The sequence below is a fragment of the Nycticebus coucang genome, chromosome 7, assembly GCF_027406575.1.
Source record: "Nycticebus coucang isolate mNycCou1 chromosome 7, mNycCou1.pri, whole genome shotgun sequence".
Classification (NCBI taxonomy): Eukaryota; Metazoa; Chordata; class Mammalia; order Primates; family Lorisidae; genus Nycticebus; species Nycticebus coucang.
In genome coordinates, this window is record NC_069786.1 from 74845511 (window position 1) to 74858250 (window position 12740).

Sequence of the window (12740 nt, forward strand, 5' to 3'; positions counted from 1 at the left end):
AGTTGTACATTTGGGCAAGAAAATTTTTGCTTCCAATTTCAGACACTTTCCAGGGTCTCTGAAACTCACTGGTAAATCACAGACCCCATCCCCAAGCAGGTAGAGAATAATTGAGCAAGAGGATAACACAACCAAACATGCAGTTTAAGAAAGGTGACTCCGATGCTAAGGAAAGGTGGCTTCAAGAAGAAAATGGGAGCAGAGCAGTGAAATGGTAATGAAAAATAACTTTAGTTTCTAGTGTGGTTTAAGGATGGATAGTGATGTCATTAACTGAGTAATACAAGGAGAGGGAAGGGAAGAAAGATAATGGGCTTTATTTTTTGACAGAGTGAGTTAGTCTTAGGTGTCCAGTGATGTATTTCTCTGGAAATGGCTAGTAAACAATTGGAAATGCAATCTGGAAAAGAAGTCAGCACTGGAGAAAGTGATTTAGCAGTGTCTAGCAAAATGCTAGTTTTAAGCACTTGGAGTGAGACAAGGGCCACTTAGGAATAGCCAAAAGGCAAAAAAAAAAAAAAAAAAAAGGAAACTGATTTAGGCTAACTTGGGGCCAAGAAACTGGAAGCAGCAACAGCATTATAGCGAGCGCTTCCTGTATGACAGGACTGTTGAACACCTTACCTGCAGTAATTTGCTTAATCTCCAAACAGCTCCTTAAAAGAGACATGTTTTACAGATGAGGAACCTGAGGCACAGAGAGGTAGTGTAACCTGCACAAGGTTATAGAGCTAGTAAGTCACTTTCAGTGGTAAATTAGCAGTAGCAATTTTAAGCACATGTAACTGAGTTCAGGTAGTTTTTGTTATAATTTTTTCATAGATTTAAATGTAGATTAGTAAGCTTTAATAGTGTTCGTTAGTTTTCTCCTGCTATATCAAGTAAATATAATATGATGATCAGAATTCATGAGACAAATATGATCTGAGACTTTCATACATTTCCAAATTCTCTCGCTTTCTCTCATACAAATAGTCTGTCAAGATTCATGCATTTCTGGCTGGGTGCCTGTAGCTCAGTGGGTAAGGCACCAGCCACATACACTGGAGCTGGCAGGTTCGAACCCAGCCCGGGCCAGCCAAACAACAATGACAACTACAACCAAAAAATAGCTGGGCATTGGGGTGGGTGCCTGTACTCCCAGCTGCTTGGGAGGCTGAGACAAGGGAATTGCTTAAACCCAAGAGTTGGAGGTTGCTGTGAGCTGTGATGCCGCAGCACTCTACTGGGCAACATAGTGAAACTTTATGTCAAAAAAAAAAAAAAAAGATTCATGCATTTCTTAAACATTTTTACACAATAGGTTAAGGTTTCCCTGAAGTTTTCTCCTGAAAGCGTAATTTCTCCTGATTATTGAGCATTTTTGGCATTGGTTGGAGCATCTCCTGAAGTGGTTCCATGAATCACACCATTTATATTTCTACACAGAGTGAATGTTGAGCTATCTTAGCAGTGATCAGAGATGTCACTAAATTTTATATTTTCTTAAAAAATTCTTCAAAACTTTTCTTTCTCCTTGAATCCATCACTTCCTCAGAAACTCTTCATTTTGTGTTTGCTTTTATCACTCTGCTAGAAATGGCACTATTTTGGCAAGCAAACCCATTTTCTCTGAATAATTTTTTTACCACTTCATCACAGTTATGCACATTGAGGCGCATAGAACAATGAGAGCATATCAAGATGCCATTCCTGGACCTGTCTGCTGGGCAGAGGTCAGCAGACTGCAGTAGGTGGCCCACCCACCACTCTTTCGTAGATAAGGTTTTACTGGAACCGAGCCAAGCTTGTACATTGACATACTGTCTGTGGCTGCCTTCCTTCCATCAAGTGGTAGACAGCATGGCCCATGAAACCTGAAATGGCTACTGAGCTGGCCCATTACAAGAAAGGTTTACTGACTCTTCTCTAGAGCATGCTAATTACGCTTTCAGAAAATGAGGACAGGGCTATAGATGATGAAATTGTATTCAACTCAATAATAAAGTGGTTTATTCTTTGGGGATAAAACACACATTGTCAAGGGAATAATAGATCTATAGAGTTCTTTACATAACCTATAATCAGAATCCTTGAACTGTATGATCAATCATCTGAAATTTCGTCAGTACTTCTTTTTTTTGTTACCCTCAGTAGAGTGCTATGTCATCATAGCTCACAGCAACCTCAAACTCTTGGGTTCAAGGGATCCCTTTGCCTCAGCCTTCCAAGTAGGTGGAACTCTAGGCACTGGCCACACATCTGGTTATTTTTTACAGACGGGTCTCCTTCTTGCTCAGGCTGGTCTCGAGCTCCTGAGCTCAGACGATCCACCTGCCTTGGCCTCCCAGAGTGATAGGATTACGGGTGTGAGCTACCACACCCAGTCAATTTTTGTCAGTTTAATATAACTGTTTAATTTTGGGGGAAAAAAAATCATCCTTTGAATGATTAGGAAAAAAGCATCCTAATAGATGCTGAGTCCTTGGTGTGCTTGGCCTTTAGGATCTGGAGAAATAAAACATTTTGCCTACGCAGAGAAATACGAGTCAGTTTAAACTAAGTTATATGCAAACAAAAAATCTGGAAAAATTGGCTAGATTGTCAAAAATTATGTTTCTATTGCGTAGTTAATTAGCTTATCTAGCTTATTAGCACTTATCAATAAAATATATCTCATTTTACTTTGATCGTATCTGTGAAAAAAAATGAATGTTTTACTTTCTGCTTATCCTTTGATAAGACTAGAAACACGCGGTTCAGTCCTATGTGATGTGATGATGCCCACTCTCTAGGGAGCTCCCTTCTCCCTCTGGTCTCCTGAGGTTCCTCTTTCCTCTGCCTCCAGTTTGTTCTGGCTGTGGATCTGCCTCCCTGAGACAGGATCACTTGACTCCCCTGCTCTGAACTTTGCCCTTGTTCTTTACAGTCAGTCCACCCAGTGCAACCTTCCGCCCATATTAGAAATCTTTAACACTGTTTCAGACGTTTTCTCTGGCTTCCCCTCCCCCACTCTTTCTTTGGTACCCTGAACTCTGAGTACTGGAACTAGGGGCTACACCTTCCCATCTTTTAATGTTTATACACTTTCCTCACTGTTTGAAATGTCCGTTAGTCACCCCTACCCGAATCTGCTCTTTCAAATGCTTTCTCTTTTGAGCAACTTCTGATCAGTTAGTTTCCTACTCGGCCCACAAATTCCAACCTAGAGTTAAAGTGTTCATAGCACATATTAATTCTACTTTTGTCACTTGGAAAGATTATTATTCACATACTTTTCTTGTTACCTATGGCTAATCTCTAAATGTCTTAGAGCAAGGAGTCTTATTTTTGTCTGATACATTTCTAGATCCTCTTTAGTGCCTGGTTTTGATGTTTGTATATAATAACTACACAGTTGACTTATGTTGTGGATAAATCAATGAATACTTAATGCAGGTATAAAAACTGATATGTAATTTCAGCTAGTGAATTTTAATTTCTTTGATCCATAGTAGCACTAATGAGATGAGATACTTTTCCTAGGATAAAAGTCTTCTGCTCTTTAAGAAAGCCCTAAAAAGTTTTTTCCATAAAAACTATTGTGTTGTAGCACCAAAACCATATTGTCCAGGGACTTAGACATAGTGTAGAAACCCCTGCTATACTTTAGATTTTCACAGGTAGGATGAAAAGTCAGCTTCTTTTCTAAATATTGCTGCCAGTGAAAAAAGCAAAACAGTGATCTTTCACTAACTACTGTAGTCAGTAGTAGCAGTAAGCAATGCAAACAAACAATAAAGAAAGCTCTTGTAGGTAACATTGTCTCATGTTTTGCTTTTGTGTGAAATGGACTTTGCTATTACTAACTTTGTATAAATACTTTTCTGGTTATTCTGTTTTATTGTGTTTACTGTTACAAGAATCTTTCCTTTATTGTTGTATAGAGTTCTAGAGCTTGCATCATTTTATCTCCACTTTGCATTTTATGCATTCCCGTGGAAGCTACAGGGACAGTCTAGTCTTTGGTAGAATACATCATAGTCTATGATGGGCTTGAATAAGAAATGAGAGGAACGTGTGGGGAGTGTGCTGGATAAGAACCGGGTGGAGAGCGGGCAAAATTCAGGCTGTGGGAAGATGAGTCACACAGCTTAGAGAAAAAAATTCTGTTGCAAAGATAAAGGATCATTTGCTTCCTGAATGAGCCATTCAGAAGGGACCACTGCCAAGTCACTAACCTCTCCTAAGATTTTCCAGAGACTCCTACTGGTTAGAACTGGTTAGCATGAGTGACTTTGTTTAAATCAACCTCTCCAAGCTTTATTACTTTTAATGTATTAATGACTTAAGAACCTTTGTGATCTGCAGAGGGCATTATTAAATTAGAACATGATTCCTTTTGTGGTTATATGTTGATAAAAACCAGATATGCTGTGACATCAACTTTGGTTACATTAAAAAAAAAAAAAAAAACAAGAACCAATATTTTCCCTTCTCTGAGTATATTTCTTAACTAGAGCTTTAAGAATTAATCTTCAATTTGTGTTTTCACGGGATTAATCAGACTCTAACTTTATAAGCTTATCACCTTTGAACTTCTGCCCTGAACACAATTTAAGAGCAAGATAAAACAAGACCTCGTGCAGTTTAAGGTTGAATTGCTATTTGGTGAACTCCCTGGTTTCCAAATAGAACTAAATGTATTAGTCAGCTGGAAATTTAGAATTGCACATGTGACCATAGAATCCTGTCTGCCCTGATGAAATTTTTGAGCTAAATTAAGACAAACATTCCTAATATTCCTTCCTGGCTTGAATAATTATCAGAAATGATTAGTTACAACTGAGCTGTGTATTAATAGTCTGGTGATAATTTTTAACCCAGAGTACTTAAGAGTACTTAGCTGGAAGGTTATGGAAGGCATTACACTTTACCTCAGTGGTTGCCTTTTTGAAAGTTGTATAGAAAGTCCGTATGAATGTTATAGTTTCAGAACAAGCCAAAAATCTCTATTCTTTGACACTTAAAAACTTACACTTTTTAGCAATAATAGATTAGTTCCTTCCAGAGTACTTATAAATCAAAACCTTGTGAATTTTGATATTAAGCTTTCCTGGTCACTGTGTGCAGGTCTGGTACATGGACCGGTGGGGAGGGAAGAGGTGTAAGCATGTGTAGCCATAAACCCAGGATCGCCTCCCACTAGTACAGCTGACCAAAGTACCAAGTGCAGAGAACAACTGCTTGTTTCTTTTTGTTGTTGTTGTTGTTGTTGTTGTTTTTGGCCGGGGCTGGGTTTGAACCCACCACCTCCGGCATATGGGACTGGCGCCCTACTCCTTGAGCCACAGGCACCGCCCAACAACTGCTTGTTTCTAGCTGGGGAGAAACATGCATGCATTTTATGCGATGTGATGTGGGAGGGCAGAGAAATTCCTTAGGAAGTGTTAGCAAGGTTCGTTTGCTCTGCCTGCCCCATCTCCTCTACCACTTCTTAGTGGGGAACATGGAGGGAAGGAGAACTTTAATCTTACCCCATGATCCTCTATTGGTCTTTACTCTCCCACTTGCCATTTTAGAGTTATAGAGAATAAGACTAGGAAAGAGGCATGGGGGGAGTGGCCAGAAACACTTCAAGATAGCACAGGGATTTCTCTGTCATACTTTTTCTTTTTTCTTCTTCCTTTTTCATTATCCTTTCCTTTCTTTCTTTCTTTTTTTTTCTTCCAGATCAATTTGCAGGTATACACAATTAGGTTACACTGCTTGCATTCATAAGGTAAGGTCTGATTTATAGTTGTCTCCTTCACCTAGGAAGTGGACCATGTACCCCTGCGTTGTTCCCTACTTTTCCAAAGCAGAGTCCATCCTAGGAAAGAGCAAGGGAAACGTGTCAGGGGGAGTGTATGTAGCTGACCGTTCATATTCTGCCTGCCTGTAATTAAATGATATTAAAGAGCACAGATTGAGCAGCATGTGCAGAAAATAAAAAGATATTTCAATAGTGAACACACCATTTGGGTGATGGGCACACTAAAAGCATTATAAAAGGTATCCATGTCAAAAAACCTTTGTACCCCCTTAATATTTAAAAAATATATAATGCTGAGCATTCAAAAACAGTCTCAGTGGACCTTAACCTTAGTTCCTGGATGTCATCATCATAATCAACAATTAAATTTTACTACAGAGTAGAAATTTATTTTAAAAGTTTTCTTCGAAGAGGTGGAAAGAGGGTTAGAACAAACTCTTTTTTGCTGAAATGTGGCTCTTTCAGGAGCAATCATGGCACAGGATGCTGGGTAGAGGTTTTGCTGCTTCAGTAAGTCACAATCTTCTAGAATAATAGCTGTGTGTGCACGCATAATGGGTGCGTGTGCATGTGTGCACATGTGCTTATGTGTGCACTGTTTCCCCTTCTCTGTCAGTAAGGAAAAACTAAAACAGAGTGAAAGAATAGGCTTGTAAAAATCTAGGGAGTGATTTTTTAAAGGTACCTTGTGAATAAGCAGGCCTGCTAAAGAGGCTTATGGCTTGAAAGAAAAAACTGCTGTTGTGTTTCAGAATCAAAATACCTAACTTCTATTTTGGATTGCTTGTGGGGTTTTCCTTTTTTTCCCCTTAAAGTGAACTTATTTATTTTCTCATAACATCCTGTTTCTTTACTTTCTGAGAAATTGTGTCAAGTTGAAAACTCCAAACTCTGTGTTCTTTGGTAGTACACAGGCAGTTCTTTTTGCGAGAGGCTTGTTCTAGGACAGAGGTCCTCAAACTACAGTCTGCAGGCCACATGCAGTGGTGTGATTGTATTTGTTCCCATTTTGTTTTTTTACTTCAAAATAAGATATGTGCAGTGTACCTAGGAATTTGTTCATAGTTTTTTTTTTTAACTATAGTCCAGCCTCCAATGGTCTGAGGGACAGTGAACTGGCCCCCTGCTTAAAAAGTTTGAGGACCCCTGTAGGAGTTTAGCAATAATTCTCCTGTTTGGCAAATCAAAGACTATTAATGGGTCTTTATCAGGGCACTGGGGATTGCATGTTAATGTGCATGTGTGATGAAAGCACTTCATACTTACTATTTTAAAAAATGCTCTTGAGGTTTATGTTTAACTGGAGGGCTAACCATGGTTCTGGAAAATATACTTTATTTCTTCTTAGAAAATGTTCGCGACTCTGTCTGTACAAAAAAAAAAAAAAAAAAAGAAAATGTTCGCTATAACAATTGAGAGATTTTTTACTCCAAACTCTCAATAAGATGTAAATTATGAATGCTACTGATAACTGAGGAGCTCGCTGGTTACCTAAAATGAGCCAAGAAGTCAAAAGCTGAGATAACTACTATGTGAACTTTCTCTTCAAAAGATAAATTGGGAGGAATTGTCTGTTTGGCCAGAAGAGTTCCCATGACCAGCTCATTAAAGTTCTGTAGAGACGTACTATATGAATATAATCTCTCTTTTTCAGGTTCTTCTACTTGCTTGGAAAACAGCAAAAGAAGAAAATTAAGGAGCCAGCCCTGGAATTTACCCAGATAGCCCCAACAAGGTCAGTAGACTGTGTCCCAAGGAGAAAAGCTGCAGGCGTCCAAGGATAAATCACTGCAGGACAGCTTTGAGCAGAAAGCCAACTAGAAGACTTAAAGGCTCCAAGGTAGAAGGTGAGTTAGAAGGCAAGCTTAAAGGCCCAAGCAGGGTTAGACTAGGCATCGTTTAATAGTAACCAAGATTAGTGAGATGTTTCCAAGTCACAGGTAACGTTTCTTTGATGTTTCTTTGTATCTTTCATTTGTATATCAGACCATAATATGTCAAAATCCTTGTTATGTTTAGTTATCTTAATAAAAAGTTCTATTTTTTTTTTAAGGCTAGAAGATAGAAAAACATGAACATATTTGATAATCTTTTTCTATTTTCTATCTGCAGTCTGGTATTATGGGGAAATACGACACCACTCTTCCCTTCTTGAGCAATGAACTTTCAGACCTAAAGCTAAACGTGACCTAGATGTTATCTTTGCTTTCTGTATACACAGGTAGACAAGCCCACATGTGCCTGCATCCCACACATTCTTAGAATATACCCAGTTTTTATGATCTTCCGGTGCAAATGATCAGACAGCTGACCGTTTTCTCTTTGCCCGTGACACAGAAATGGTTAATATGATACTAGTAATTCTTACTGTCCTTGTCATGTTTGATATTTGCAGTTATTATTTCCAGAGCTTCTACATACATGCTATTTGACATCTTGGGCCCAGTGAGTTTAGTCCTCACAATTTAGACACACCTTCCCCAGTTATCTGAAGTTTTCTAATTTCTCAATGTCAGTGACCCCTGGCAGGGAAGGCTGTGGCATTGCTTCTCTAGGGAAGCTTTTGCAAGCTGCATATTCTTACTCACATTCTTATTTGCCCTGGGCCTTGGTAGAAGTGGTTGTAGTGGTGATGATAATTCAGATGTGTAATTTGGAGAAAGCCCCCTATGTACAACATATTCTGATACCACTCGCATCCTTTCCTTATGTGAACTGGTCCCTCTTGACAGAGCAGAAACCAGGGCTCAATGATTTGGCATAATCATTGCTATCTGAGAAGCTTTGTTTATTACTGTATTATATAAAACCACATTTTAGATTAGAGCTTGAAAACCGGTATTCCACAAGGAGAATTTTAGATTATAATATTTTTAACCTGTAAAAATTTATACAAAAATTAATGGCAATTTTTGTAAGTCTGGAAACTTCGCATAAAAATCAGATAGATGGGTTCTCTTAAAAGATTAAAATCTGATCTTGTTATTGACCCAAGAACTAAATTTGGTTAGTCTTTAGCATTTCCTAAATATTTAACCCAATCAGCCATGCAGGTTTATGATACCTGCCTGGCACAAGTAAGCTTTTGAGTTCAAGTAGTAACCAGCAAATCTGTGACTGCTTTAAGGGTCAGTTTCTGCTCCTCTCCTTATATGAAGTCACTTCCATGTACTTTAACATAACAGTCTGTTAATATTTATTCTCTCTGCCATTATTTTAGCATTTATTATTTTACATAAAATGTATATACCTTGAGAATAAAGACTTACTAGGATTAAGCTGACACTTGTCAGGCATATCTATACAGAACAACTTTTTCCAAAATAAGATGGTCCATTGGTCTTAAGAGAAAGTGATGTGGTCTAAATTATTTTCTCCAGATGTTGAGATTGTCATCTGAGAGTCTGATATTTCAGCACCTGATCTGCCTATTTTGTTCCCAGGGAGGTAAAATTGATTCGTTGAGTAGGCTTCTTTTTGAATGACACCTGTAGAGATTTAGAGTCCCTTCTCTAGTCCCTCACTCATCCTGGGTACTAGGGTGATTCAGTGAACAGTATGCCATGGCCTTTGCATGTCCAGAATCTTTGGCATTAAAAAATCTTGCCATGAGAATTAAACGTACCTTCAAGCACAGTGGGTTATAGTTAATCACAAAATTTCTCTTTTCCCATCTTTAACCATTGCCTATCGAATGTTTCTGTTAATTTGATAAATTTGAAGTCGCACCAAGCTTTTATATGTGCTTTAACCATGGAAGCATTTCAAATCACAGGGTCCCCATGGGCCTCACACTTCTCTGTCTGCATCAGCTAAACTGAAATGTGTGGGGAAACTGACATGCTCCCAGAACAGTGTGGTTTTGTTCATAACAAAACTTATCTTACTAAAACATAAGATTTACAGAAGTTCCACCAGAACCCATTTAGATTCCAACTGGTAGTACCTGTCACTTTAGAAGATTTTAGGCCTCAGGGTATCCATATTTTTCTCCCCAGAGACATCAAATAAATAGTAAATCTCTTCATGACTAGCATTCATTTTTAAATGTTGCAGCAAACCCGAAAGAAGGCCGCTGGATTGGATTTTTGATTTGGGTGGCTTAGTGTTCTCCGGCCTGTGTTACTTTGCTCTGTCTCATGGAACCTGTTCGAGTGGCATCACCTGGGCTCCCTTGATACTTGACCACAAGCCAAGATGAGGTGCACCTGAGCTTTTGACTCTCAAGTTTAAGTTCATAGAAAAAAAAAATACCTGAAAATTTGTTGCTACACGTTTTCTGAGTTGTGACTTGATTGTATGAGAAAAAAATTACACTCTTTTCCAAAAGGAAAATTCAGATGACTGATACCTCCTTTTCTTAATGAAACTTCTTTGTGTTCATTGTTCTTTGATCACAGAAATCAGAGTGTGTGTGCAGTATACTCAGAAATGATTTAGCAGGACCTTTTCTCTCCACTTCTTTTATCTCTAGTACCTGTTACCAGCTCCACATTCCATTTCCCTTAACTCCCTGAGGAAATGACAACTAGGACTGAGAAAATGGAAGGAAATGTAGGGAGAGGGTAGGAGCTGTTGTTGACACATGAAACAGATTGAAATGTGGCTTTAAGAAAAGGTTCTGAGTCAGCAGATACAACTTGCTTAGGCAAAATCTGGAAGGGGAGACGTGTTCCACCCTGACATGGTAAGAAAGCTTGAGTGGAAGCGGAGAGAGTATCAGGCAGGTATTGGCAGGGCAGGTACCACTTCGCCTGCCCTCTTTCTTCCTGTTTTGGGCTTTTTCTTAGGTTGAAGGCGGTTTCTTCTGCTGAAGGGGCACAGTTTCTAAAGAGCTAAGGAGCCCGGGGCGGTAGCAGTCCATTATCCAGCACCTCTCTCCGTTCCCCCAGAGAGTGAGACCTTGAAACTTTTTTCTCACCCCTTGAAAAGAACAGGCACAGGGGAGAGGAGAGGAAAGACTCTTTGTCCAGAGAGAAGGGCTGTGCCCTAGGCCACAGCTCACTTTGTGCCCCCTCTTGTCTCAATCTGATAGGTGAGCTTTTAAAGAAAGTCACCTGGCGGCGCCTGTGGCTCAGTGAGCAGGGCACCGACCCCATATACCGAGGGTGGCGGGTTCAAACCCTACCCCGGCCAAACTGCAACAAAAAAATAGCCGGGCGTTGTGGCGGGCGCCTGTAGTCCCAGCTGCTCAGGAGGCTGAGGCAGGAGAATCGCCTAAGCCCAGGAGTTGGGGGTTGCTGTGAGCTGTGTGAGGCCACGGCACTCTACCGAGGGCCATAAAGTGAGACTCTGTCTCTACAAAAAAAAAAAAAAGAAACAGTCACCCAAACATCTGCAAGATTGAGGCCAGCTCCGAAACATAAATTGGACATTAAATATGTATCTAATAAAAGCAGAACTATAGAAGTAAGAAAGAGAAAAGGAGAAGTATATTGTTAAGGTCAAGGTTTTCATATGTAAAAAGTAGGGAAGAGAGTTTTTATTTGTTTATGAAGATTTTTTTCTTCTGTTGTTTTTTGTTAATTTTTTTCTATTTTTGAAAATCTTTCATTTAGAAAATTTTCGAACTTACACAAAAGAAAATAGTAAATAGTATAGTGAGCCCTCAAAGGCACACAGCCCAGATTCGTCTGTCCCCTTCCCCATTTAATTCTGAAGTAGACAACATGTCCTATCTATCCCTGCATTCTCTAGGATGCACCTCGTAATATGCACATGCTCCTACAAAGCCATAAAACCTGTCACATCCAACAATATCAATGACAATTTTTAGATGTCATCACTACTCATTTACATATTCCAATTTCCCTGATTGTCTCAGAGTTGTCTTTTTATAGCTGGTTTATTTTAATCAAATCCACAGATATGCATGCATTCCATTTGGGTGTTGACTCTCCTAACTCTCTTAACTAGAATAGTCCTCCTTTTTTTTTTTCTCAAGTTACTCACTTTCTGAAGAAACTAATGTATTTGGGCACATGCTGGGTTCAGCTGATTATTGTTACTTAATTTTTTCTCTATTTCTCAAATTTATTTGAACTTGAAGTTATAGCTAGAGTCTTGATTGGATTCAGATGTAACTTTTCTGGCAAGAATTCTGCTTTCCGTGGTGCTGTATAATTCAGGAAGTGTCGCTTCAAGAGGCACATATGGTCTGGTTACCTACTTTTAGTGATGCTGCGATTGAACAGTAGCTTCAGAGAGTCATCTCTTGATCTCTTTTTTGTGAAGTTCCCCCATCAGTTTTTCTTTAACCTAATAATTTTGTCTACCAGTAATCATTGCCTGAATACATTATTTCAGTAGAGATTATAAAAATAGTGATTCCCCCTTACCCCCAATTCTATCATTCCTCCTGCATTTATTAGCTGGAATACTTTCATAATGAATTTCCCTCATCATCTGACAGGCCATTTGGTGACCCTGAAATGCAGTTCATATAGCAAAGGCAGGATAAACGGTTAATATTTCCCTTATAATTGACAATTTCAAAGTTGTTTCTTCAGTTGCTTCCAAAGGTAAATGATGTGTCCTTGCTTTTTTAAGGAGAGTTTCCTTTTTTCTTGAGAATCACTATAAATTCATGAATTTAAAATATATGTTATGTTTTAATTAACTGCAGTGTTCTGTGTAGGGTTTTTTGGATGCGCAAATAAAAACGTCTTTGTTCCTTGGGAGCCCAGTGAAGTAGGCTCCTGTGTATACGTACAGAAAAGGAAACCTGCTGTACGTGAATGACAGTGAGTTATCACACACCGAACACACTGATGATGTCAGCCCTCAGATCAGAATAGGGAACATCTCCAAAGCACCCCTGTCCTCCAGTTTCCCCGACTCTGCTTTTTTCATACAACAGATTGCCCCAAACTCCTCTTTTATAGCCCAGTCTAAGAATCAGCCACTCTAAGGAGCTGTGGTTTTTTTTTGATAGGAAGAGAATTTAGACACTCTAGTCTGAGCATTA

At 39.1% G+C, this 12740-nt stretch overlaps 1 protein-coding gene across 8 annotated transcripts in view; it reads left to right on the plus strand.

Moving 5' to 3' along the window:
* Window positions 1–12740, plus strand: part of OSBPL6 (oxysterol binding protein like 6) — a 225152-nt gene that overhangs the window by 94146 nt on the left and 118266 nt on the right. For 6 of the 8 annotated variants that reach the window (XM_053597358.1, XM_053597362.1, XM_053597364.1 and 3 more), the window contains exon 2: window positions 7428–7620. The gene's annotated coding sequence lies outside the window, so the exon portion shown is untranslated. Of the gene's footprint in view, window positions 1–5691; window positions 5741–6238; window positions 6284–7427; window positions 7621–12740 lie in introns of all 8 variants that reach the window. The other 2 variants (XM_053597359.1, XM_053597360.1) reach the window with 2 other exon arrangements.